Source organism: Alligator sinensis, unplaced genomic scaffold (genome assembly GCF_000455745.1).
Source record: "Alligator sinensis unplaced genomic scaffold, ASM45574v1 scaffold67_1, whole genome shotgun sequence".
NCBI lineage: Eukaryota > Metazoa > Chordata > Crocodylia > Alligatoridae > Alligator > Alligator sinensis.
This window is the reverse complement of record NW_005842111.1, coordinates 2,292,448-2,319,173: the sequence shown is the minus strand read 5'-3', so window position 1 is coordinate 2,319,173 and position 26,726 is coordinate 2,292,448. Positions and strand designations below refer to the sequence as shown.

At 43.2% G+C, this 26,726-nt stretch overlaps 1 long non-coding RNA gene across 1 annotated transcript in view; it reads left to right on the top strand.

The window, feature by feature from the left end:
- LOC102369822 overlaps window positions 1-21,522 on the top strand; it is a 45,251-nt gene extending 23,729 nt beyond the window's left edge. The window contains exons 2-3 of the long non-coding RNA XR_323948.1: window positions 20,919-20,992; window positions 21,161-21,522. This is a non-coding gene — a long non-coding RNA (uncharacterized LOC102369822). The remainder of the gene's footprint in view (window positions 1-20,918; window positions 20,993-21,160) is intronic.
- Window positions 21,523-26,726: the final 5,204 nt, after the last annotated feature.

The following is a 26,726-nucleotide window of genomic DNA, read 5'->3' as shown; positions in this document are numbered from 1 at the left end:
CACACACATACACCAGCCAATATGTGCTGTTTTCATTTTTATTCACTAACAAGATATAAGGTTATATATATAGGGGTGTGTGTTATATACACACACACACACACACACATATATACACCAGCCAATATGTGCTGTTTTCATTTTTATTCACTAACAAGATATAAGGTTATATATATAGGGGTGTGTGTTATATACACACACACACACACACACACACACACTCATGCCTCTCTGATGTTATTCTGCACCTATCCCTGTGGAGATTCTTTGTGCTGTTTTCATTTTTATTCACTAACAAGATTAGGTTTACTGCTATACATTTCCAGGGTCACATACTCACCTCAGTTATGATTTAGACCAGTGGTGCTTATCCTGTTCAGTCCTATAGTCCAGAGAAGTAGCATGGGGCGGGTCTGTGGGCTGGATCCAGCATGGAGTCAGTGCATGGGGTTGGTCAATGCTGCAGAGCAACCCTGTAGCTAGCCTGACTGTGTCCCAGTGTCATCTAGTGTACAGGGCCACATAATCTGGCCTGCAGTGCTCTGCATGGGTTGGGAAAATTGACAGGAGGAGAGTGTCAATTAAAACTGCCACCTTTCCCTGAACTGCCAAATTTCCAGGCCACTGGGAAGACCCATGGGCCAGATGACTCAGGTCCATGGGCTGGAGGTTGAGCACCACTGATTTTAGACTCTTCAAAACACTATTAACAATTTTTGATTGGTTTGATATTTAGCAGAAAAATAATCATGGGTTACTGCTTGTCAGACAAGAAGCAGATAGAACAAGGATACACTAAATCCCTGGTATTTGCAAAATACAAACTCAAACAATGGGATGCAAAAACAATCAGGTGCTAAATGATTACTTTAATGTAGTCCTCAGAATTTCTGTTCTGAAAGGACCTAGTTCTAATTAGCTAGATAGTGATGAAGTCGGCTTCATTATGTTTCCCTTAATTTTACTTAGCTCTCAAGACCTCCTTTGGCTGATGATGACCCACATATAGCATGACTGAGAGCTTAGTTTATATTCAGCAACTCCTTAATGCTGAACTTGAACCTGTTTTAACTGAGCTTCTTGTATGATTTTGGGCAACTTATGACTTGTCAGAGATACAGTTTTCATTTAAAGTTGTGTCTAAGTGAAGAACTTGCTGAAAAGGATTTGCTTATATGACTGAACTATAAAAATAACACAGTGTCTGGAAACAATCCGAGAGTCCTTGCCACATGTACAAAACACTAAGAAATTACTTCTGGCTGTGAAACTATCTAATAGTTCAGTCAGGAAAATATGGTTTCACTCTCTGAAGACTGCAACCATAGGAACTATTACAGATGGTAGAGTGGTATACTAGTAACTTAATCATTATAGGCATTTCCACATGTATAAAATGGGGCTAAGAAATTACAAAGCATATATACCAGAGTTATGAGTATTAATTCTTTTTGTATGATATTTGGAAGATGAAAAACTGTATTGTAAAGTATGTTATGCTAAGTAAATTTAAAGTAGTTATTTTAAGACTGTCATATGTCTGTGTAATTCACACCCACATTCTGACACTTCTTAGGGTGCATGAAGGGTGCAGAAGTGACAATTTTTTCCCGATCTGGCCACAGAAAGTAGTTTGTAGCTGTGACCAAACACAAGTGCATGGTTGTAGATGGCTTAAAAAATGGCCAATCCAGTGAAAGCCTGACCCCTCATTGCATAAAATATCAGATGAAGATGTTTCAAAATGCAGTCTCTTCTGCAGCTTGTGTCTGGGGAACTCCCAGCTTGCCACTGTTTTCAGACTGGGAGTGGGGAAAGGGAGTGGGAGGAGTTCAGTGTGGTTTTTTTTTAGCCTTCCGTGGAGGGTGGGACAGGTGTATTGAAGGCTCTGGAAGTGTGGGGGGGGAGGCTCCAATTCACTCAACCCACCCTTCAGCACCATCTGGGGAGCCCCTAGAATGAGCTCCCTCCTTTGCCTTTCCCCCTTCCATTCTGAAAACAGTGAGATCTGGCAGTGCTATGCCTGTTACTGTGGGAACCTGGCTGCAGGCTGGGAGCCTGCAGCTACATTCACCTCCACCCTGGAACCAACAGTGAACTTCTACTTTGTCTGGGGTAACATTGTAACTCAGAATGTTTTGCAGAAATTGTTCTGAGTTACAGCTGGGAGCTGCACTTCTGTCTGCACCCATAGACATTTGGGGAGGTTAGAGGGAGGTTAAATCACATTAAAAATGGCCATCCAATCTAGCTTAGTTTGGTCAGTTACTGACCTTACATTTTGATCCCTAGTTAGATTGATCTAAGTGTACAGAAGTTCCCGGAAGTTTAGATGGGTCTAAAAATGGCTGACTTGATCTAAGTTGACCCTGCCTCTGAGGTAGTCTAATTTAGATTGGGTTGGCCATATTTAGACTGATCTAACTGTCCCAAACTTCTGTACAGTTCCCAGTGTAACCCTAGGCCTGGAAAAACCCAGCTTCTGGCCCCAGCCTCAAGACTGTAGTTTTTCTACCTAATCTTCTGGTACCAGGCTATTTTTAGCTCTCTGGCTGCTTGCACCACCCTCATATGGACTCCCCCCGCAGACCAGCCAATCCCCCCCCCCCATTGTAGCCTACCAACCCCCCATCCCGCAAGCTGCTCCCAGTGCCAGTTTTTTATTGTTGATTCTGGGAGTTGAGGAAGTAAATCCTGGTGGGGGGGAGGGGCAGGAGGGACAGGGCGGTTGGTTTGCCAGGGGGGTTGTTTATTGCGGGGGCAGTTGAAGGGCTAAAAATAGCCCCTGGTCCTTGTGGGGAGAGCCTCCCATCCCTCCAAACCATCTTGTAAGTCCTATCCTGCCAAGCCCTCTCAGATTCTAGCAACCCCCTGTAGACCCTGCCAGCCTCCATAATCCCTCCCATGGATCCTGCCGCTCCCCCCACAGACTTTACCTGTGCCCCTGATTTGCAGGTGAAGCCTGCTTTCCCCCCATCTCTAACCCCCCACTAGCCCCCCATCCTAGCTTACTTTAGATTGGTGGCTATTTTGAACCCAGTCTAACCTCCCCCTAACCTCCCCAAATATCTGTACCCAGTCTTAATGTAAATATACTCTTGCAAACCAAATTAATGGTTAGATAGTGAGAAAATGCCAGCATTCCAAGTGTTAGGTTTTTGACAAGTATTTCTGAACTTTTGCTTAAACAAAGTTGCAGTTATGACAATGGGCTTTTATGTCAGTTACAAATCTTTCAAATGCTCATGTACGCACATGCATGCATACACAAGCTTGCTAACCTATTGTTTTAGGAAAAAAGACCTTATCTGTGTGGAAAAGATTGTCTTCTATGGAAGTTATCTTTTATCCTTGCCTCAGGAAAAACTTGAGGCAAAAGTATTTTCTTTCCAATAATGAGCTTGTTAAAAAATACAGTTTTTGCCAACAGTGGCGAAGTGCCACCTGGAAGCAAAAGTTGTTCTATTTCTATTGCAAATTTCTACCTAAGTACAGATTCACAAGAAGTTAGAACACAAGGAAGGGTATATGATTAGGTGAGTATTCATAATATTGTTGAGCATGTTCTTTGTCTGACTGTGCTCTAGTTTAACAAAGACTTGGAACTATAGGATAAATTGGAACCCAAATAAATGAATCCAAGCCAAACCTCCCTATTCTGAACATTTAGGAATCCAAGCTTAGCTCTGGTTTCTTGGAATTAGTGAATTTACTAACTCCATTAATGGACACTCTTTTCTTTCATAATTTGAGTCCCACTTAGTAGAAGTCTCTGTAATCTCTTTATCATGGGAAAGTGAGGTACAACTTTAGTATAAGAAACCAGATTCGAAGGAGAGCCAAAGGAGGTGAACGTGCAGGCCTGGAGCAGCAGCCTGATTGCTGGCTATAGTCTGAAGGTTGGGTAGCAAGTAGCTTGGGAGCTAGGACAGAAAGACAGAACCTGGCAAAATCATGTCCTGTTGTCTGGCAGGGGGCCAGTGCTGGCTACAGTAGGAGGATAACAGGCCTCAGCCTGCATACAGGGAGGTACTGGAAACAAATGAGCAGGTAAAATAAGTTATATGAAATGAGCCTGAAATTTAAGAGCTTTTAAAATCTCATAATTAAGGCTATCTAATGACTTTTTATGGTTCCAAATTATGTCTCAGACCCATCTCTACATGCTAATACCTGTTGAATTTCCTTGCATGCTGTTTGAATTTTTTAGATATTCTACTCTAATCCTGTTATCCTTATATGAAGGGCTGAACTGCCAATATCTTTGAGTACATTTATTCTCTAATAACATAGATAACATGAAGCCCCCAAATCAAATTCAGGAATATTTGTGAAAACCTGGTCTTTTCCCTGTGACCTTATGTGTAGGGGAACTGGGTAGTGTTGCATAGCTCAGAAGATACTACAGATGCTGTGTGCTAAATGGTCAAGAGGTGTAATGTTGGGAGATAAGCCTATTGGAGTTCTAGGTAGCATTAGTCTGAGTATGAAATGTACTGATCTTATCCAGTAGCATAACTGGGGGGTGAGGGAGGGGCAAGAGGGGCAGCAGCCCTGGCATTATCTTTGGGGTTGGAGGAGGGTACAGAAATAGCTGGCAGCACCACAGGGCTGCCTCTGCTCTTACCATGAAAACTATTCTCCCTCCTTGAACAGACAGCTATATAGCCATTTCCTATTGCTATTGAGAGAGCAGAATTTTGCAGCAGTTGCTTGGTCAGTAAAGAGTGGATGCTTTCCCCCAAGCTGTTAATGTCCCCTCATTACACACTTTTCATTGTGCTGTGGTGGTGGGAGGGAATCATCACAGAGTTGTATAGTCTTTAACAGTTTTGTTCTCGGAATACTTTAAATACCCCTTGAAGGACTAACTGTAATAACTCAACCGTATTCTATAGGTATTATTAAAATCCAGTATCGTATCTGGGTTTCAAATACAATTCAAAACTTGTGTTTTGGTATCCCAGGAATCAAGACAAAAAAAAAAAGTCTGAATGCCAAATTTCTGGCCTCTTTCATATACTTGACCTGTCTGGGTGCAAGCAGATTAGATAGTACTTTACAAAAAATGCTCAGATTTTTTTTGTTCTTGTTTTGGGTGCATAGTTATACCCAAGAGAATAAGGACAAGTTTTAAATTAGGAAGGAGCATATGTGCCCCCCATCTTGGCTAGTGAACAATATTTCTTACTCCATGGTTATTGCCAAATTCCATAGAGATGTTCTGCATGCACTGTACTCCATAACTTCTGAGTAACATAAAAGTTAGGAGGGCAAAATAGTAAGAGAAGCAGGTAGCCCCATGCCCTTATACCAGAATCTCTGTTGTAGGGATGCCCATGTAACCCTAAGGCTAAATACAGACAGTCAAAAAGCCCGAGGCTGAATCAGTTCAGTCTTTGCAGGTGAGTCTAAACTGCAGAGATTAAACTGAGAAACAACTGGACACACCCTTACTTTTGATTTGGGAAATTCAGCCACATGCCTGCAGTGGCTCAGGCCAGAAGCTGGGCGGGTGGCCTTCCTGGCATGTAGCCAGCATAGGCTGTTTGTTTGCTGCTTCTTCCTGCTGCCCCCAAAGTATCTGGGATTTGCAGCCCAGAATCACAGCACCAGGACTCTCCAGGATTGCTCATCACTTACTCTTCCTGTTTCCAGGTGCCTCTGGGATTTGTAGTCTACAGTCACAGACAGCAGTAAGTTTCAGTAAGATTAGCAGTAGGACAGCTCTCTACTTGGGGGAAGGTGGGTTTAAGTTGCCTCCCTGACCTCAGCTGGGGTTTGCCTGGGGGGGCAGTCTCTGCCTCCCCTCCAACCCCTTTCTGCTGGAGCAGACAGCATAGCCCACCCAAGGCTGGAAAACTTGCTGGGATGCTGGGGGACTGTGACTTAACTTGAACCAGGAAGGGGTCTGGGACAGAAGTTTCATAAACTGGTTAGACCCAAATCAGTTAAGTGTGATACTACATTCATCCAGGTTTATCTTAAACCAATTTCAGTCATTTTGACACTGGTTAATGTGCACTGAGTTTCTGTTCTGGTACAGGTTTAAACCAGTTTATGATGACTTAAACTGGTTTATGTGTAACTTCTGCCCCTAGCTTAAAAAAGCAGAGTCCAAAATGTGGATTTTAACATGCCTATTCTTCACATGTATTTCAAGTAATTTATATCTGGTAATTTCCTTCTATTTATATAACCTTGAGACACTTTGAGGGGGCAGGGAATGATTAACTGGAAGAGGCTCTTCCTGTTTAAGCATGGTGAAATAATAGCTCCAGAATAGCTGTTAATATTGGAGTATCATATTTTATCTTTTTGATGTTGGATTATCATGGTTAGTTTCCTATCTGTTGAAGGTGTTTTGCAGTTCACAGCTGGCATTGTTTCATACAGCTGTTAAAAGGATGTATGATTTTAAGTCCTTGTGAATTTATCTGTATATTTACTTTTTGGTTCAACTCCAAAGTTTAGGGAAAGGGTTATAATACAATGTTTGCCTTTCCTGAGCATAATGAAGAAGCTTATTATGAAGCTATTACATATGAATAGGTTATTAACTTATTTCCATCTCGGGATCTGAATCTTAACTGCTTCTATGAAGCAGATGTAAAATTCTGCTAACTCAGAATGGTGGGGGTTTACATATGCTTTATTCAATGCAAGTGATCATACAAGGAACATGATAGTAGAGAACTGGATCCTAGTTGTTTAATGACCTTTAAGTTAATTATTTAATGTGTAAGGTTCGTTCAATGCTTTTGAAAATGAGTAAGATTGCTAATTCCAGTGCCCTGGCCAAATTCCATCTGGGCTAATTACATTCTATCTATCTACATTCCTCATAATGTTCCAATTTGTTAAGCAATTCTGTTTCTTAAAGCTTTCATCCTGCAGTGCTTTCTCAGAACATAACTGTTTGCATTATGAGAGTACTGGCAGACTTCAAATAAGAGCTCAAGTGATCTTTTTCCTCTGATCCCATAGGAGCAACTCTACATAGTTATATTTTCCATTATATATATAACACTTGGCTATCCAGTGTTAGATGCCACAGAAGGACTTTCCCAGGATTTAAATAAATAAATACATACACACAAATATGTATGCATATATGTGCATATGTATATATGTGTGGCATCTAACACTGGCTTGCCAAGAGGGTTTTTTGTGGGGAGGGAAGCGGGGAGTTGGGTTTGTTTTTATTTATTTGGTGGGAACAATTTTGTGACTTAGAGTTGCTCAGATCAAGTATATGCAGAGCCACATACCTATCCACCTGCACATGGAACAAGATTGCAAACTATGTAAATACCAAAAATGGCAGTTAAATAGTTGGTAAGTGGCACTGGGATGCATAAAGTGAAATAGGATTCTGCCTTTTGTGTTCCAAAAATTTCCATGCCGGTAAATTCTTCAGTAGAAGAGAAAGTTTTGGGTTCTAATTATTGTGGAGTTTGCACTGCAGGTCATGAGATAAACACAAGGTTGAGTTCCTTCGAATCATGCAATTTCCACATTAATTGTGACTCCAAGGTTTCTCTGTGTACTGCAAATTACACTGACATAAGTCTGAAGAAAGCAAGAACCAAGCTGTTGAAGCAACTGAGTTGTAAACAGCGGAGTGAATTGGGAAGGTGCTGGTGGTTGGACAGAACACTTATATTTAGGGGGTAGATGTGTTAGGGTACATGAACTGGGGTTTTTTTAGCAACACTATATAATACGTACTGAAAATACAGAGGAATTATAGCAATGGGTTTAAGAGTATTATACAAACATGTGGAAGATGGTCAGGATAAAGATGACAGAGTTAAGGCTTTTTGTATTTAACTCTAAATACTGTATCAATTTCTTGTATTTAGGTGAATTAGTCTGTTTTAAATAGGTTTTTTTTTTTGACAATTTTTTGGTTTGGCAGAAATTTATATGGCTGTAAAAACCCAACTTGGCAAGATGCAGAGCACCTACAGCAGATGGGAGAGAAGAGCTTTTACCATTTCAGGACTGCATGTAAATTTAATGTGTAATTTGGGATACTTCAGGCAGAAAGACACTATTTAATTGTACATATTGGGAAGTGCAAGGTACTATTGCAGATTCAGAGATAACTATATTTTAGATAAAATTGGTCAGCACGTCATAAATGTTACCTAGTTGTAGCTGGAAAATTTAGGTTTTTGTAGACTACACAGATTATTTTATTTAACGATGGTAGGACATTGCTCTATTTAGTCATAGTAGGATGTTGCTCTGCATATGTCTCTAGCTTTCAGCCCTTTTTTTGCCCATGGGTGTAGCAACTTAAAATATATTCAAGACAAAGGTGTGACTCGTTGTAATTTTTGGCTTTTCTTTTAGCATGAACCAAGTTGGACAATTGGTAACGTGAAGTCCTAGGAATCTTTTGTGAGTAGTTCATCACAACTCTGTTGGAGACATGAACTCTAATTGGTAGATTTATAATTCACATTGCTAATGCTTTGTAAGACTTAATGGACTTGTATTATATGTACCCTTTTCATCTCACCCTCAAAAGGGCCATGTGGTTATGATGTCCTCATCACTGTAGAAAGAAATGTTAATGCTTTAAAGGTCATTGATTAATAGCAGCTGGAAGTGGCAGCGAGTAATAGTTTTTCCCATACATAACTCATATTACATTTTATTCCTTTACTGATAATGAGTCAACAAATATTTTAGTAGTGTGGGAAAATCTTGGTTTACAATTAAATTTAGCATTGATGAATGAATAAGCAAACAGTTATTTTATAACAATGTCTAGGAGAGAGATATAGGATTATAGCAAAAAGAGCTTGTTTTTGTGTGCATGAAGTCTTTGTTGGTAAGACTCATTTTTCTTCACCTGAGAACACTGCAAGGAGAGAAATCTTTTCTCCTGAGCAGCAGTAGTTTTGTTGCCTTTACTTGGGATTTACAGCAAATGGTGGCTTCCAAAGCACATTGTCTACTTGGTTATACTGTAATATGACTGGGAATATTGTTAAACTATTAGTCCTGCTTTTTTATATTCATGTGGAAAAATCAGCATCAGCATCTACCTGAATGCAAAGTCACACTGAAAATGCATATATACTTAGTACATAACACTACAAAATGTTTTACCTTAGGCGATATGTGTTTGAGACTCTACTGAAGACTTGATAACTCTTCTGTTAATGATGGCTTGTTTAAAATATTGTCTAATTTATGGCTTTATGTGCAGGCATAGAACATAATACCTGTTATATCAATATTGTGTTTCCAAAGTATTTTGAAAATAGCTTAGAAACTGCTGGCTAGGGAGTTTGGCTGTTGGAGGATATTCACCAGGGCTTTCTGATGAGAAGAGGATAATAAAGTGTCCTAGAGCAGCTAGTTTTAAAAAAGGACTCTGTTTCCTTTTCTTGATGATATACCTACTGTGAAGTTTCACTGTTAGCATATATTTTAAATGGCATGACTTTGCCTCTTTTTGTCATAAAGATGGCAATTGTAGAGACTATATTATAAAGAAAAAGCTCAAAACAAGTTTGCTGGATGGTGGTTTTAATGTGTTTTATTTGAAACAGGATGCAAAAAACAATTATTACTATTATAGTTTAAAGTATCTTGGGTTTTCTAGATTGTTGTAGAAAAAATAAATACATTCCATGATGTCTAGTCAGAAATTTGTTTCCCATTCAGTGTAAATGACCAGTTTTACATCAAAACATATATCTAGTCTAATGTGTTTTGGTGTAAGCATTTGTCTTTTTGTCATAGGTCAGATGCTTACAGAAAAAAACAGAACTGGCAAAACCTCTAGATTGCCAGTTACAAATGTCTAATCAAAAAGCTGATTTCATTAACTTCAATGGGACTTCTGATGGTAGTAAGGCCTACTTCTAGTAGCAAGTACTTTCTGAATGAATCTATGTTAGAAGAAACTGATTTGGATAAAATTTGAACTGACCTGAAATTGAATTAAAACCAGGCCTGTGTCCATGAAAACTAGGGAGGTTGTGTTTCCATTTCTGAGTTCCCTACCTTCCCAGCGCAGCTGAGCACTCTGCAGTAGCCCTCTCCAAGAATGGTTCCTGTTCTTGTCCTACTGTTTGATTATTAATGACAGTGTCTACACAATATGCTAAATGTGCAGTAGCCCAACACTACTGAGCAGTAATGTTGCTTGGCAAAAACCGAGATGCAGTACCACTGAGCAGTAGTATTAGGCTACTGCACAGTAGCATCACAAAAAGACATTTGTCAGTGCTACTGCGCAGTAACGCCTGCACAGTCAGTGTCTTGTGTAGACGTGGCCAATGAGAAGGGAATGAATGGGGAGGGAAAAGAATGTCTTGGGCCTGCAGCCCTATCTACTTCCTCGGAGATTGGTGGGATGCTTGAAGTCCTCAGGGGAAGCAATATAGAAGATCTGTTGGCCTAGTCTGATCTCAAGTAATTGTATGCAATTAAACTCTCTTCCTACCATATTTAAGTGTAGTTTGGGAAAAGAGGAGGTAACAAATATATCTGTCTGAAATAAAGACGTTTTCATGTCAGTTGTGTGACGCACAGAATCATCTTTGTTTCCTGATCAGAACTAGAGGCTGTGCTTTAAGCTGCCAGAGGAAGCTAACTGGATTCAGAAAATGTGCTACATCTTTCACACCACCATTTAAGGGAAAGCTGGCTAACTTATGTGTTAACTGGGTTGCAGGAGATGATTTGCCTGAGTATATTTTCAGTGTCAATATTGTGCTGCAGCAGCTTTGTAGCAATATTATAATTTTGTAAGATAAAATAGGAATTCATAATTCCACAAATGGCCTAGGTCCTACATACCAAGGGGGCCACCTTATATTCTACCTGGATCAAGTCAGCTACAAACAGTCTCCTGCAACTACCATCCACACGCCAAGTTTGCTTGGTGAAAAACATGAGAGATCATTCTTGGTAATAACTCCTTAGCTCTTGAACTACATTCTCCTTGTGGCCTCCCAGAGCATGAGCCTGGATACCTTTTGGAAATGATGCAAGACCTTTTTGTCAGGTCAGATACTTAGCAAGAAGGGTTAAATTGGGGTATTTTTTAGGGAGTTTTTGTTATATACCTTGTCTATCTTTTTATTTTTTCTATTTTTTTTTTGCTTTTTATAAATAATTTTGTCTCTTACTGTAAGCATCCTGGGCCTTTATTGGGAAGTGTGACATATAAATCTAGAAATATCTTTTTGACTGTGTTCCTAGTGTTGTCATCTTCAGCTGTGTAGGAAATGCCTCTCAGTCCTGTTAAAATTCCAGGCTGCCCCCTTATCCAGCTCTAAAATCATCCAGATTAGTCTCCCTTTATAGGACCTTATTGCTTGTAAAATCTTTAAGGTGTCTCACTGGAATGGAATATGGGGGGTGAAGTTTCGGAACTGGAAGCCAATGGTAGTTTTATCTTTGACTATCTTGCTGTCAGAATCTCACTCTAGACTAGAAAGGCAGCTCTCATAAACTAGAAATTTGAAGGCTTCATTTCAGACTTATGTCAGAAACTATCTGGGTGCATATGAAATGGTTACATCTCACTTTCAATTAAAAAAAATTAGGCCTCTGTGATAGTTTACCTTCTTTGTGAACAGCCTGAACTTTCCAGTATCCAAATATAGCTTCAAAATATGTGGCCGCAAGGAAGGATTAGTAGCATGGATGATAAATTTAATTAATCTATTTGAAGTTTCTCTGGAATTTGCCATGCCTATTTTTTTTCCATACAACTTTACCTAGACCTAAAGTAAAGTGATTAAAAGGGATTTGTATAAGTGTCTCTGCAAACTTGTATTCAGTGGTGTGTTTTGCTTTTTATATGGCAGAGAGAAAGGAAAATAGAATCTACGGTAGCCTAAGATGAAATCACAGGACTTGATCCTATTCTGTTTTATAACCTGAGCCATAGTATGTCTGTGATCTGCAGTCAGAGCTATGTTATAGGTGATATAATGAGGGGAGCCACATAAGGCATAGTGCCACTAGCAGTATAATTGGAGGAATTATGGTGCAAAGCCATGTAATACTTAGACATATTACACTTTCTCCCAAACAGAAAGCAATGCTGAGTAAATACTACTGTGTTTGCATGCTTCTGGTTTGGGACCAAGCACATCTGGTGTTTTTCAATGTCATTTGGCTGTATTTGGCCTTATGCTGTAATTCAGGGAAAGATGGGATAAGTATCTATGTCCAAGTCAGTCTTAGATGCTTTGCAAGAGCTATGAACCTGCTTGCTTCTGAAAGAAAGCTGCATAGCATTGCAGCAGGTGGGCTAATTAGCTGTGTGGGGGTAGTGGATAGGGCCTTGTGTGGTTGCCTTACGTCTTTTGGGCACCATGGGATGTGAAAATCTAACAATATTCCTCTGTTTCTAGTTCAGATATTGAGTTCTGTGGCTGGTAAGGCTGGGAAGCCATAGGCAAAACCAGTAGAGTAAAACAGTTCACTGTTTTTTTCGGCATAGGCCATAGGTATTATATTTTGCTTTCATGTGTGATAACTGATACCCATACAAAGTAAGCACAAAACTTTGCCATTGTTATGAGTGTAGAATTCTAAATTGACAACCATCTACATCAGCTTTTAGCCTAAATGCATGAAAATTAAAGGCATGCTGTCAGCCTGGCTGGGCACCAAACTTAAGGACTGAATGTAGTGCTTGTGTAAGGCAAGAAACTATAAACCATTGTGGCAAATGAAGTTTACCTGTTTAAAGAACAGGCATAGCATGGAGAGCTGTAGATCAAATTCCCAGGCCCTTCCTGATCTGGAGGAACCACACTCCAGCAGTTACATGCTAGATACTTCGCTCTCAGTGGCACCTCTACAGAGAGAAGGCCAACTCTGATGGTGGTATGTGTGATAGTGACACTTGTTCCAAGGTATTCTTTTGAAATCAGTGACAGATTGAACATAAACCATGTAATGCTTATCCTACCATACAGATTTTTAATCACTATGGATCTGGATTGGTTTTGAACTGGTGGCACAGAAGTGAAAGAAATTGCATTTCATTGCCAATCCTTTGAATCATCCCATGCCTCCAAAGTTGTCATGGTAGGCTGGCCGGTGGGCTCACTAGCAGCATGGATTGTTGGTTTGAGCCCAAATGCCGCAGGCCCCATTGGTTGAGGCATTTTTCCCTTCCCCACCAATCAGGGGAAGGCAGGAGGAAGGCTGCCCTGCCATGACCCAGGGGCGAGGTGAAAGAGAGGGCCTGAGGGGGAATTAACCCCTTGGGCTTCCTCACTGGTCTGTTTCCAATTTGGTGTGGAGCTTCCAAAAAGGGAAAAAAGCCTGTGTGCTAAGCACACAGGCAGTTCTGATGAGGGATGATAGAGAAGGGCTGCAGAAGGAGCTGGTGGAGCTGAGCAGAGGGGGAAGCATTTGCCCCAGAAGTGCCCTGAAGACGTCTCTGCCAAGCGGGAAGCAGCAAGTGGCTGTGTCCCTGCCCCACTGTGGAGGGAGCTGTGGCATTGATGCATGGGTCAGTGTGTGGAGGGTCCAGAGCATGGATGGGACCTCGGTGGCTGCACAAAACAGTGCAAATCCCCAACCCTGAATGAGTTAGGAGCCCTTGGTGCACGGATCAGTGCATGGGGCCAAGGAAGAGCTGGAGGGACTCTGCGGCTGTATGAGGCAGCGTGAGGCCCTGACCCTGCGAGCAGCAGAGATCCCATGGCGCACAGATTGGTGCACGGGGCTTGGAGACAGCTAAAGAAACCCCCATGGCTCCACATTGGTCCCTTGACCCTGCAAGCAACAGAGATCCTACGGTGCACGGATCGGTGTACGGGGCTTGGAGAGAGCAGAAGAAAACCCTCTGGCTGCATGAGGTGGTGCAGGCCCACATCCCTACAGGTGGCAGAGGGCCCGGGGCACCAGAAGGTGCATGGAAGGTCTGGGAGAGTGGGTAGGCCCTGGTAGCTGCACAAGGTATCTTGGGCTTTTCCACTGCGAGCAGCAGCTGGATGAAGCAGCAGTCTCCTGCAAGGTGAGAGCTTCAACCATCCCCACCCACAGTGAGAGAGATCAGACAAGACCCACTGGAGGGCTGAGGAGTTGTGAGTGCGGGGTGGGCTGTAAGTTGTATCTTTCACTGTGAATCTATTTGATTCAGTATTGTATTATAAGAAGTTTAAGTATTACCCGGTTCTGTTTACTAATCGGTCAGCTGCCAAAATGCTGTGGAGGGTCTTGTGATTATCACTTTGGATTCAAGTAGTTGCTATGCCTATGTGTGGGTTTGTATTGCTGTCATCTTGTTTATGTATGCTCTAACCATTGTTCGTTTAGCGCTGGGTTCTATTTAGTGAGCCACTGCTTAACCTGGTACCAGTGTTGTTCGTACCCTTGCCTGCGGCCTGCAAGGCCTGGAAGTGTAGGGGCTATAATCCAATGAGAAGACCACTGGGAGTCAAAATGTACACCGATGAAGTGCCTCTGTCTGTCATATATATACAGGCAGAAATAAGTAGATGAGTCATAAGGTTTACTGCCTTAGTAATATATATTTGTAAATAGTTCTTGGATATATGTACATGTTTAATAAGTTGTATTGGTTCTGTAAAAGTTCTACTGGGTGACCACAGTCTCTGCTCTGCTCTGTAGGGGAGGACAGCTAATTGACTTAGGCTCAGTAGTTACGCACCTACAGCGCACACACCTCCTGACATCCCTTCAGTTGAAGAGGGTATACCAGCCGTGTACCACCTGGGTTACATTATTTTTATATATTAATTTTCTTTTTATAAAATTTCAACGGAAATTAGACTCTTCACCCACACATTTGGAATGTCATTGTAGTGTTGGAAACCTAAATAAAACAACTTTGTTAGGTGATGAGTATCAGCAACTAACAGGTACCAAAATGTATTAGGTTTCAATATACAAATTTGGATTACGACTATGAGGTAAGACGAAATGATTTATCACTTCCACTTCCTTTAGAGTTACACTGGAATAAAATTGGGATAATGCAATGATGAATCAGGCCTATAATTTTCATTTTAACAGGAATCCTTTAAATAGTTGAAAATCTTCATTGTTTCTAGTATTTTTTTAAAACAGAACAGGCAGAAGCATAACTCTTTCTATACTAGGCAGAGAAATCTATGTATTATATAATGGAAAACTTGATGACTGGCAGTGAATCATCTGAAAGGGAAAGGTTAGCTTTAGTTTGGAATGACACAACTGCTCATTAGATGCACATGAATGGCAACAATTATCAAAAGTATCACCAAAATTATAGTATTTCTAAAGCAAAGAATTCCAGCATCATAGTTCAAAGGATGTATACTGAATATGATGCTCAGATTTTTCAACATTGTTTCATTTTAAATGGTGCTAATAACCAGGCTAGACCTCTGTAATTATATTGTGTCTGTTGAACATGGAACTGTGTAGCAAACGGCATGTAAATTGCAAGGCAATAGTTGTCTTTTCTCCCTGCCTTTCAAGGGTAAAGCATTATGGTCAGAGCTAAAAACAGTAAGGGATACGAGGGAAAAAATCTTTAGATGACTTGGTAGTGGAAATCCAGAGTTATTTTCTTATCACTAAGAAATGGGCTCCACAGTCCATTTCAAGTGGGTTGCCCAGAGTTGAAGGAATCCTCAGGTTGGTTCTCCTAATTTGTTCTCTGTTCACTACAGTATATTCAGGGTTTTAGTAACCTGACTTGCAGCTGATTACTCCAGCTGGGGAGTCACAAGTGGCTGGATGTAATGGCAGCTATATCACTATTGTGTGTGCTGTTGAGTACAGAATCTGTTGTGTCGTAACTACATTTAGCCCACATGGGTCACTGGGCTTGGTGAAATCTTTTTTTTTTGACTCCTGATTTACACTGGAGAGCAGAAAAAGGTCCTTAGTTTCCAATTCTTATAGGTTAAATTCCAATTCTTTATGAAATAATAACAGATTCAGGCCAAGCACGTTTATTTTTTTCCACACACAATAATCCAGATTTAGGTCTCAAATGGGCAATAAGTTTGAGTAAACTTTAAATGAACGAGGTTGCCATACAGAGGGTAGCCAGTATATAAACAGTTTCAGTTTATTTTGCTGTAATTAATTATGAGACAAATGTAACAGGGAGGCTTTGTCCTGGCTACAACAGTTGATGGGTTTATTATGATTGTTTTATGATTTTAGTGGATTCCTATTTAGAGCAGCTGGTGTTGGATTCTGATGCCACTTCAGACGGAGAAGAAGAAAAATTATATTAAGAGCCTTTTCCTTTTGTTTGCTGCTTTGTTAGCTACTTTGGTTTGAAACCCCAATGATGTGTATACTGACTTCTAGGAAATGGAAGGTGCATCCAATAGTTTGAATTTGTTGCCAGGTGATTCTGAGATGAGCTTGCACAGTTTTGTGATTCATCTTTTAAAACTGAAATAATTGTTCCTCAGGAGGCCATATTTTAAAAATTCATGTTTATTAACATGGGGTATGTCTGTCTGTGATAATGCATTAGCTACAGAGCTATTTGAGTTAGCTCTGAACAAACTTGAGGTAGCTTAGGCTCTTGGTCCTTTTCAGTGGGCACATCTACATGTGCCTATTAATGCACAGCAATAAGCTCTGGAGGTTATTGTTGCTGGGCATGCATCTACATAAGCATGTAGGATCACAGCACGTTGAGCTAGGGTGGAGCAGCTCTGGCTGGCAGGGGGCCCTGGGGGCCAGCCTGCCAGCCTGGGGCTGCTGCTTCTGGTTTAATGTGTTGCGGAGGGGTTGGCTGGGGCACGAGGGTGCTTCAGTGTAGGGGCTGGCCAGAAGGTAGCCCCCATGCTGAAGCACCCTCATGCCACAGCCAGGCCCAGGCAACCCCTCCAGCAGCTACTTGTGTGCTGCTGTGAAGTTTTTACTCCACAGCAGGATAGTACTTTTAAATAAATACAAGTACTAAGTACAAGTATTGCTCCGCAGCAGGATAGTACTATAGTAAATACAAGTACTTTCCTGCTTCGGAGTAAATTAGTTTACTCCCGCATAATAGGGGCACGTGTGTAGACACTGAGACATTTACTGTGCAGCTAGTCTACTGTGCAGTAAACATCTTGTGTAGACACACCTGGTAAAACTAATTAATGGAGTACTATTCTGACATGTCTGTACTGGTATATTTAGAGTTTTGGAAGATAACCGGGTATTTCAGCATGATGATGGCATATTCTTTCCTTATTGGGGAAGATGCTCAGTCCAAATAGAGTACCTGCCAAAGATTCAGTAGAACTCTATTGGGAGAGGAGAGCCTTGAAAATGGAAGTTAAGGTAGCACCAGAAGCAAGTGAAAGTGATCTTCTGTCTTAGTGAAAATTCTCTCTACCTTCTCAAACAAGTAGAGGGAGGTGGATGCCCACAGTAGTCTGAAATTATGCAGAAGGCAAGGCAGGATGGCACATTGTAAACTAACTTGTTCAGAGAGGCATGGTCTTGCAAAAGAGCAGGGGTACTAAATATAAAGGAATAAAGCCATTTAAAAGTAAAGGATAGGGAAAGGGGGAGGCACTGGTGACAGAAGCAAAGGTGCTTGAAAGAGATCAAAAGGGATAAACAAAAGCTGTTAACCCACTGAAGGACATAGAAGTTATACAAGCTAGCTCAGGTAACGAGTTAAGAATCTAGAGTCTCTGCAGAGACTTTATCACAATCCAGTTGGTAGATGGCTTTTTGCTCAGCAATTTTGTGTTCAAGTTGGTTTTTAAAGTTTGGTTGTATATGATTAGGTACTCTATGGTCAGTGATAAAATATCCATGAAGATTAAAGTGTTTTGCCACAGGTTTTTGTGAGTTTTTGGAACTGATGTCTAAGGTGTTTCAAGCTGGGGGATGTAGGTGACAACAAGAGGGACTCTGTTGCTCTTGTCCTCCTTAAGCAAGTGTTACTGTGCTTGCTTATTCCTCTCAACCCTTTGTTCTTATCAGACTTTATCCTTTTTCTGAAGAGTCAGGTCTTGGTTGCTTGACTAAAGTAATTTCTTAGCAATTTCTATGTAGTTTAAAATTTTAATTATGATGACAGAAATGTAATCCTATAAACAAAGAGCACCCATAAAAATGGACTGAGAAGAACATGGACAGGTTGACAGAGGTAAGAGGCTCCTTACCACAAGACAATTTCTTCTTTATATGGCATAAGATACCAAAATATCAAATCTATGAGCCACTGGTTGGTATTATCACTGTGTGTGGATTTTATCTACTCTGTCTGGGCATTTGTAAAGAAAGCAGCTTTCAAGTAGGTGCTGTGCTGTTTGTTGGACACCACATCTACAAAGGGTGCTAAGATGTTCATCTCGTGAAGTGTTGTTCTGAAGCATCTGTATCCAAATTTCAGTCTGTTCAGGTTGGCCCACACTTCCCTGTCAAGGTTGTGCCCAATGGGGGACTTGTTTGATGTTGGTATAAAACACTGTAGGAATAGGTCTGACTTTTCCCAGTGGTTGGCCCATTCCACTGCTGCCCATAGTTTTGGTTGAGCATCCCCAATCTCTTCCAGGAGCTTGTGGGCTTCTTGTACAAATGGTTTATTACTTTCAAGCCTCTTAAACCTCTCTCTGTTCAGGACTTTAGTTAATAGTTGTTGGAGCAGGTGATTTTTATCATCTTTTGCCTATATTGCTAGTAATGATGTTAGGGTCTGTCTTCTTATACCACTTGGTCGAATGGCCAAGATTACAGGGAGGACATCTGTATTGTGCAGCCTGTTATGAGTCTCTGTGTGCTGTTAAATACAGCATTGAACTTTTTAGTGTGACAACTTCTGGACCATATAGGAATACAATATTCTGCTAAGCCCTATACTAGTGCAAGTGAGGTGGTTTTGAGTACTTTGAAGTTACTACCTGTGCAAAGACTTTACTGCTGACCTTCTGAATGTGATATTTATAGCTGAGGGAATGACTGAATGTGAATCCTAGATAGGTTGGGGTATGCTCATGGGGAAGGATGTGGTTGTTTACTGTGATATTCAGCATACTCATGGCTAAACAGTTGTTCAGGTGGAAGAATGAAGATACTGATTTATTGATGCTCAACTTTTTAAGTGTGACTTGTGGAGATAGTCAGAGATGAGTTCCTTGTCAGTTCTCAGTGTCTTTTCCAGTTCTGTCATGTCTGTTCCTTGGGCTACTATGGCAACATTGTCAATGTACATGTATCACTTAGATGTTGTATGCAGGAGGTCTAAGATATATACATTGAAAAGTACTGGTGCTACAACTGACCGTTGGGGGACTTCATTCTTCAGAGTTCATACTCTGCTTTTCTTCTCCTTGGCTAGTTGTGAGTGTGAATGATCTGCTGGAGATCATGTTCATGATGAAAGCGCATAGCTTGCAGTCAGGTGTCATAGAGTGTAGTTTTATATTTGAGGCCTCGATGCCACACAGTGTCATTAGGCATTTGTGAAGTTGATAAAGACAGCCTGTTTTCTGCCTCATTTCAAATCTGTTTTCTATGTCAATTGCAAGTAATGTAACTTGATCAGTGGTACTCTGCTTTTTCTGAAAGTCAGCTTGCTGTTTTAGGAACTGGGGATCAATGATGTTCTTTATTCTATTCAGGATTATGCACTCCATGAGTTTGTATGTAATGCAGAGTAGTGAGATATGTTGATAGCTCTTTGGATCCTCTGGTGGTTTATTGGGATTCAAGATAGCAATGACGTCAGCTTTTCTCTAGATTTTGGAAATCTGTTACTTTCTAGAAATTTATACATGAATTTCTGAAGCCATCTTTTCATTGTGGTTCTGAGCCTGATAATGAATTATGGAAATATTTTATCTGGTCCAGCAGCCTTGTTAATCTTGATTGCTTTAATAGCTGTGTCAAACTTGTCCGTGATGGGGGTGGTTAAATTCAGGTTGGTGTAGGGTGATTTAATTTTTTTGTGAATCAGATATCTAATCACTCCTGTGTGTTACTTGGTTGGGTTACTGTACTTGCAGTTGTTGCACAGTGTTTTCATGATGGAGTTTGCTGATACAGGAAAATGTCATTTTTTTGGTGCCTTTACCTGGAGAGTGGTTAATGGTGCTTCATGCTTATCTGGTTGAGTGAGTCATATCCAATGCTTCTAGGGTAGCAAGCATCTCTCCTTTTTGATGTTGTTCAATGTGGTAGCCAGATGTTTTGTAGGTCTTGTTACAGTCTTAGGGTCATTGCATTGCTTGATAATGCTAAAGTTGGTCAGATGGCTCATTTCAGCATGGCACATAATGATTTCTATAGTATATAGGTCAGGGGGTGGGCATGTGCACCTGGCTCAGGCATGGGAGGGGGGAGGGGGCAGCCCAGGCCGTGGCATGTGCAGCCGGTCCTGCCACCCCCAGGTGATCAGTAGGGCTAAGGCAGCATGGTGGCTGGACTCTGCTTCCCTGTAGCCCTGGCAGCAGTGGTGTCTCCTTCAGGGTGCCACTGCTAGTGTTTCTTCTGCCACCAGATCCAGCCCTGCTGTTCAGGCTCTCAGGCCTGTCTACGTGTCACCCACTGCTGGGGGTGCTTGATGGAGTGGGTGAGTGGGGTCTCCATGGACCCACACAGGCATACCTGCAGACCCATCCCGTCCACCTGGCTGAGCATGCCCTGCCTAAGTGGTCCTCTGGCCCAAATAATTGCCCACCCCACTCTAGGTACACAGAATTTGGCTATTTCAATTATGCAGTTTGTAAATGTATTGTAGCCTTGATGAGTGGTGGTTTTTGATGGACCCTCTAGTTGGTTTGCTCTCTTATTGGTCAGCCTTTGGTATTTCTGCCAGTCTCCCTTCTGGAAGTTCCATCTTGGAGCTGGTCTGTATAATGTGGGCTGAAAAATCATATTGTTAATACTGATGAGTAAGTGTCTTTGCTGGGATGATGGAAACTTGACAAATATTTTTCTTATAGGTATTTTACTTGGGTCGTCCTTCCACCAGGCAAGATTGGGGTTTGTCTGAATGTTCCCTTGTCTAGAATGGAAGGTACGTGGTGTCTTCGGGTCATGTATATAGGGGCAATAGTGACTACCTTCTCATGGTTCCTCCCGTGAATAGTTGTAAAGCAAAACTAAAAGTCACTACCAAGGCAATTGGACTTTTAATTCTTCCAGTTTCAACACACACTTTCCACTTTTGATATACTAACTACAGGATGACCCAGAGCAACCGCTCCTATCTACAAGAGGAAAGCTTGACTGTTCTTCAACTTGACGTTTACCTTGCTCAAGCAATCAGTGCTGGAATGTATCACCAGGGAAATGAAACCACATGCAGTCATTCTAGAAGACAGCTGTGGAAGATGAGGTGGGGAGGCTACAGCTTTGCAGACTCTGTAGCCAGCAGGATCCATGGCCTTGCTATCTTCATCAGAAATAACCTGCCATACACTACCAGAGTACGTAACACCTCTCAGATTGCAATAGAATGAAGTGCTGTCCAAGTCAATGGCATAATAATTGTCAACATTATAAACACCCTCTCATGCTGTCAATCACATCCTTGTCTATTTATGATCAGATGACCTCATATGGGGGAAACGTCAACTGTCAACATCAAGATTGGGGATACTCCATTAACAGTAGGAGTGGAGATAATCTTCATCTCTGAGTGAGCCTGAATGATATAACCACAAAGCTGAACATAAAAGTGTGAAGTGTCAGCTGGCATATTATTAATGCTTTCTTTAACGGGGTAATTCTTGCATTTAGTCACACGTGAGAAAATATAACTATAGTCAGTTTTAAAGGAGTAAAGGTAGATGATCTATAATTTAGCTGTATATAATAGTGGTGCTCAACCTTCTGCCCCGGGGTGTTGGACGGGGTTGGTTGGTGGACCAGCTTCAGCATGGGGCGGCACATGACATAGGTCCATGGGACTGACCCTGAATGCTGGATCCAGCCACAGAGCGTGTTAATTGCTGTGGCTATGGAAATATTAATTGCCGTGCTCATTAATCTTCCCACTGCTCTTCTGCCACCAAATTTTGAGACCTGTGGGTTTTCTAGCTTTGCAGGCTAGATTTGGCTTGTGGGACAATTTGAGCAACACTAGTATATAACTAAGTTTGGCAGGATTTGATTTTTTTAATCAATAAAGATCAATATCACATGTCACTTGCAGACTGACGGAAAAATATTTCCATTGGTAATCATCAAAATGTATAGAAAGGCAAAGTAAAAAAAAAAAAAAGAAAAGAAAAATTGGGACGGGGTAAGGAAATCCAGGGCTGGGGGCACCAGGTACAGGCACACACCCAGCAGCTGGTGCAGGTGGGATGGGGAGCCCTGGCTGCACCGTCTGCACACTGCTCCACATGGGTAGAGGCAGCAGCCACCCAGCCTGAGACTGGAAGCAGCTCTCCAGTCCTGGCAGCCCCTCAGGGGATGAGGCCCATGTGGTGGGCACCAGCAGAGGGGTGGCCTGGCCCCTTGATGTCCATGGCCTCCCACCCCTCTGGGCAGTGTGGGGACATTGGCTGAGCCCTAGGTGCACTCCTACGTGCTCTGCCTCTCCCGATTTGTTCCCAGGGCTCCTGCCCAGCCTGGCCTGTGTGTGCTTGGGGAAGGATGTGCAAAGGTGCCCCCAGGACCCAGCCGCTGCTCCCATACTGCCCAGAGGGGCAGGAGGCGGTGGCCATCAGTGGACCAGGCTGCCTTTCTAGGGGTCATATGGAGAGGGGAGCTGCATCTTACCCTCACAGATGAGCCTACAACCTGCACTTCATCAACCTTCTAGGTACAGAAACTCATGGACTCAATATAGACATTGGAATTCTGACACACTACAACCTGCTGGACATCTGCCTCCCCAGATACCTCTTTACTTTTACCTGCTACATCCCCCTCCCTCCCCCCATCCCAGGCTGTCCCTCACCCCCTGATGCCTCCATTTCCATTTTCACTGACTAGCTTTCTTGCCTGCATTGCATGCCAGTCTTTGGCTTCTTTACTATTCCTTCCATCCAGGAACAGCACACACAAATTGCAGGTTCTTCCTCAGCCTTTTCAACCCAAAAGCTGGCATCCCAGGCAGCTAAGCTGAGCTCACCTGGAGCCTTACAACTCCACAGCAACCAGCAAGCCTCAGGCATGTCAAAGATGTGACGGGCCTGGGCTTTCCCCAGCCAGGACTGTGTGCATGTGTGTGGTGGCTGGAGGTTATGGCACCTTCTACACGCCTTTCACCAGGGGGATCTTCTGTCCTGGCATTTCCTGGGGCTGCCATGCTGCCAGCAGTCACACCAGGCCTCCCGACCCTGGTAGAGTGCAGTTTTTGTGGTCATTCCCAGGACCTGGGGCCTCCTCCTTCTCCATACCTTCAAGTTTGTCATGGCATGGGAGCTCAGCAGGGACATGGTCTTCCCTTGCTGGCTGGTGCTGTAGTGAGTGCTGCCTCCAGCTCTGAGAGCAGAGCATTAAATGGTTTTTAAAAAATTAAAAAAAGGAAATGGGTGCGGATGGAGTGAGGAGGGTGGCACTCACTCTGTCTGCAGGTGGAGCTTGGGCAACCCCAGCAGTGGGAGGTTCACCTTCAGGAACACCAGCTGCTCCACCAAACCAGGATCCAAGGAGGTGCAGTGGGGTGTCACTACATCACCAGCATGGTGAACACCCTCTTACTTACAGTGGAACACTGGTTGGTGGACAGGACAAGTGTTCCTGGGCAACTGTGGCCAGATCTGGGTACATCTGGCTGCAGCTTGCCCAGTAGGCCAAGGGGTTGCACAGCAGTGGCTCCACGTCCTCAGTGAGATAGGCAGCCACCAAGGCCTGATCACTACCTGCCTGATGGTGGGGTCTGGGGCCTCTGGACCCCATCATGGAAGCCATGCCCTTGGCCCACATTGGAAGTGCCTGTGCCCGCTCCCCCCCCCCCCCGCCTCTGCCATTCTGCCTCCCTGACTCTCTTCACCAGCACCTCCACCCACTGATTCAGGCTTCAGCTGCTGCATACCCTCAGGTCACACATGGCGGTCTGAACCACAAGGGATCCAGCCATCTCCTGATGCCCTTCTTCAGCCGCCTCACCAGTGCCTGCATGTCTGGTGACAGTGGTCTGCCCCAGCCAGGAACATTGATCCCCTGGAACTTCTCCATTTGGTTCTGAAGTTCCCTCACTACAGGGACCACCTGGCTAAGGAGGGCATAGCCAGTGCTGAGGGTCTCAGTGGCCTTGAGGAAGGGTTTGGGGACCACCAAGATCTGGGAGATAGTATCCCACTCAGCTCTGTTAAGGGGGCCACCGATCCCAATCTTCCCGAGCAAGGCCATCTCATGGATGGCCTTCTGTTGTTCCACCAGCCTCTTAAGCATCATGGATGTGGAGTTCCACCAGGTCTCTGCATCCTGCATGATTTTATGCTGTGGGATGTTCACCTCTGTCTGTTTGTCCCACAGTATCTTATCCCCCTTGATGCTTCAGTGGAAGTAGCTTGCCACCTTCCTGCATTTCAAAATGAGTTTGCTGGTTGTGCTGGTGCCATCACTGGCAGCCCTGTCCCCCTCCAAGGCATCCCTGACAATGAGGTGGAACTTATGTGCTACACAGCAGATGTCAACAAAGTTGGCATCACAGACTGCCTTGACCATATTGACCCCATTGTTGCATACCCCGCTGTTGGTGACCATGAACCCATGGGTGAGCTTGCCCTGCCCAATGAGCCACCACTGCACCAACCAGTTCATGGTCCCCATGATCTTTGTTGCCATGTGGGACTCATCCATCACCTCGGCTTGAAGGAGAGTCCACTGATGGCCTGACTGGCTGCGCCAGTGCCCTGTGAGGGAGAGGTAGGCATGATCTCCACTCCGGCTGCTCCAGATATTTGAGGTAAAGTGTAAGGCCACCTGAGGACCTGCCTTGCACAGCTCCTCCCTCAAGTACTCCTTGCATGCCTCATACCACCGTCCTGCTGAAGGTGGTGCGTGTGGGCACTTGGAATGATGGGGCCACGAGTGCCATGAGCCACCTGAACCCTGGCCACTCAACTAAGGAGCAGAACTGTCCATCCACAGCAGGCATCTCCCCAATATTCTGGGTGATATCGCTTGCCTTTGCAACAAGCCCCGCTTTCTGTCCACCTTTCCCCCACTGTTCCAGGGTGGCCTGCCTCTGCTTTGGGAGGACAGGGGCTCCCACTGGTGCCAGGCTGAGGAGCAGCAAGGGAAAGGGGGTGGTGCCTGTGGAGATGCATCAGCATCCCCGTGGTACTCATGTGTTTTGTTCCCTTGCCCTGGCTGGTTTTGGCTTGACAGTGCAAGCAGATAGCATATGTGGATCATCTGCCAGCTCAAAATGATCTTAGATCACACTACCTGCTTGCTTCTGGGTGTGGGTACATGTGTGGATGCTGCCTTTTCCCCCTCCTCAGCAGGCAGAGGCACAGCAACAGGAGGAGTGGACTCAGGTGAGCCACTTGCCTCTGCACCCTCTACTTCAGCCTCCTCCGAAGTGCCTTCTGGGGAAGGAAACCTAGCCCTAGGGCAGGGGCAGGCAATTATTTCATTTTGACAAGCCATCAAGGGCCACATGACAGGCATCCAGGGGTGGATAAGTATTAATTTTCTAAATTTTTTAGGGGCCTCATGGGCTGGATAGAATGGCCCAGTGGGCTGCATCTGGCCTGCAGGTTGCATTTTGCCCACCCCTGCTCTAGGGGAAACTTGAGGGGTGTGGAGCACAAATTCAGATGATTCCCTCTTCTTCCCCAGAATTTCCCTTGCTATGACACTCAGATCCAGCTCCAGCTCTTCCTTTGGCACTGGAGGGCTCAGCATGTGAAGTGAAATGAGGGTGGAGGAGACTGTCATGCTGCTGCTGCTGCTTTTTGTCATGGTGGTGGTGAGGGTTATGGCTGGTGCTCTTGGAGGGGATGCAGACTCAGGCATAGGCAGTGGCACTGACACTGCTCCCTTCTCCTTGCTGCCTGTAGAACTAGTGGAAGCCTCATGCCTGATTGTTGTAGCAAAGATGCTGCCTCTCAGTTGGGGGGTGGAGGGGATCTTACAGCTCTCCCTCTACCCCCTCTTCTGCTCCTCCCTGAAGGCTTGCCAGCTACCCTTCCAGCATACTTCATGGTGTATTTCATAGCATCTTTGTCTTGGTGTGCTGGAAAATCTGTGTTCTTCTGTAATGTTATCCGATTTATGTAATATATGTATATCTATGTGTATTTATGTAATGTATTTATGTAATAAATAAAATAAAAATATATAAATGTATGTATATGTTTCTATATTATAATATGCAATATATGCTGTGCTTCCCTGCACAGTGAATGGAATTCACGCTGTGAGAGAGCACAGATTTGAAAAGAATCAAAACAGACTAATAAAAACAAAAAGAGGATTTTGGGGGAGGAATAAACTGCAAGGCATCAATGAATATAATAATAAAATAAAAGGATATAGAAAGTAAAACGTATTGATGAATCCCACTTGCTAGGCTAGCAAGTAGGAAATGAATGGTAGCCTTTGTTGTCTGATGCTGCTGATCTGCTGGAAGACAGCTCAGTAACTGACCCCAAGGCAGAAAGCAGCTCAGTTCAAACAATGGTGCTTTTATGCTGTTTTTCCATCCCTCCCCCAGAGCACTGGGATTGGAAAGGGCCTCAGGGAAGGATCACAGTCACTGGCCAGCTACACAGTTAGTATCAGAGCAGTCCTTCCCCACTCTTCCCTGTTTCCATGCAAGCAAGCCCAGATTCAGCTTTGAA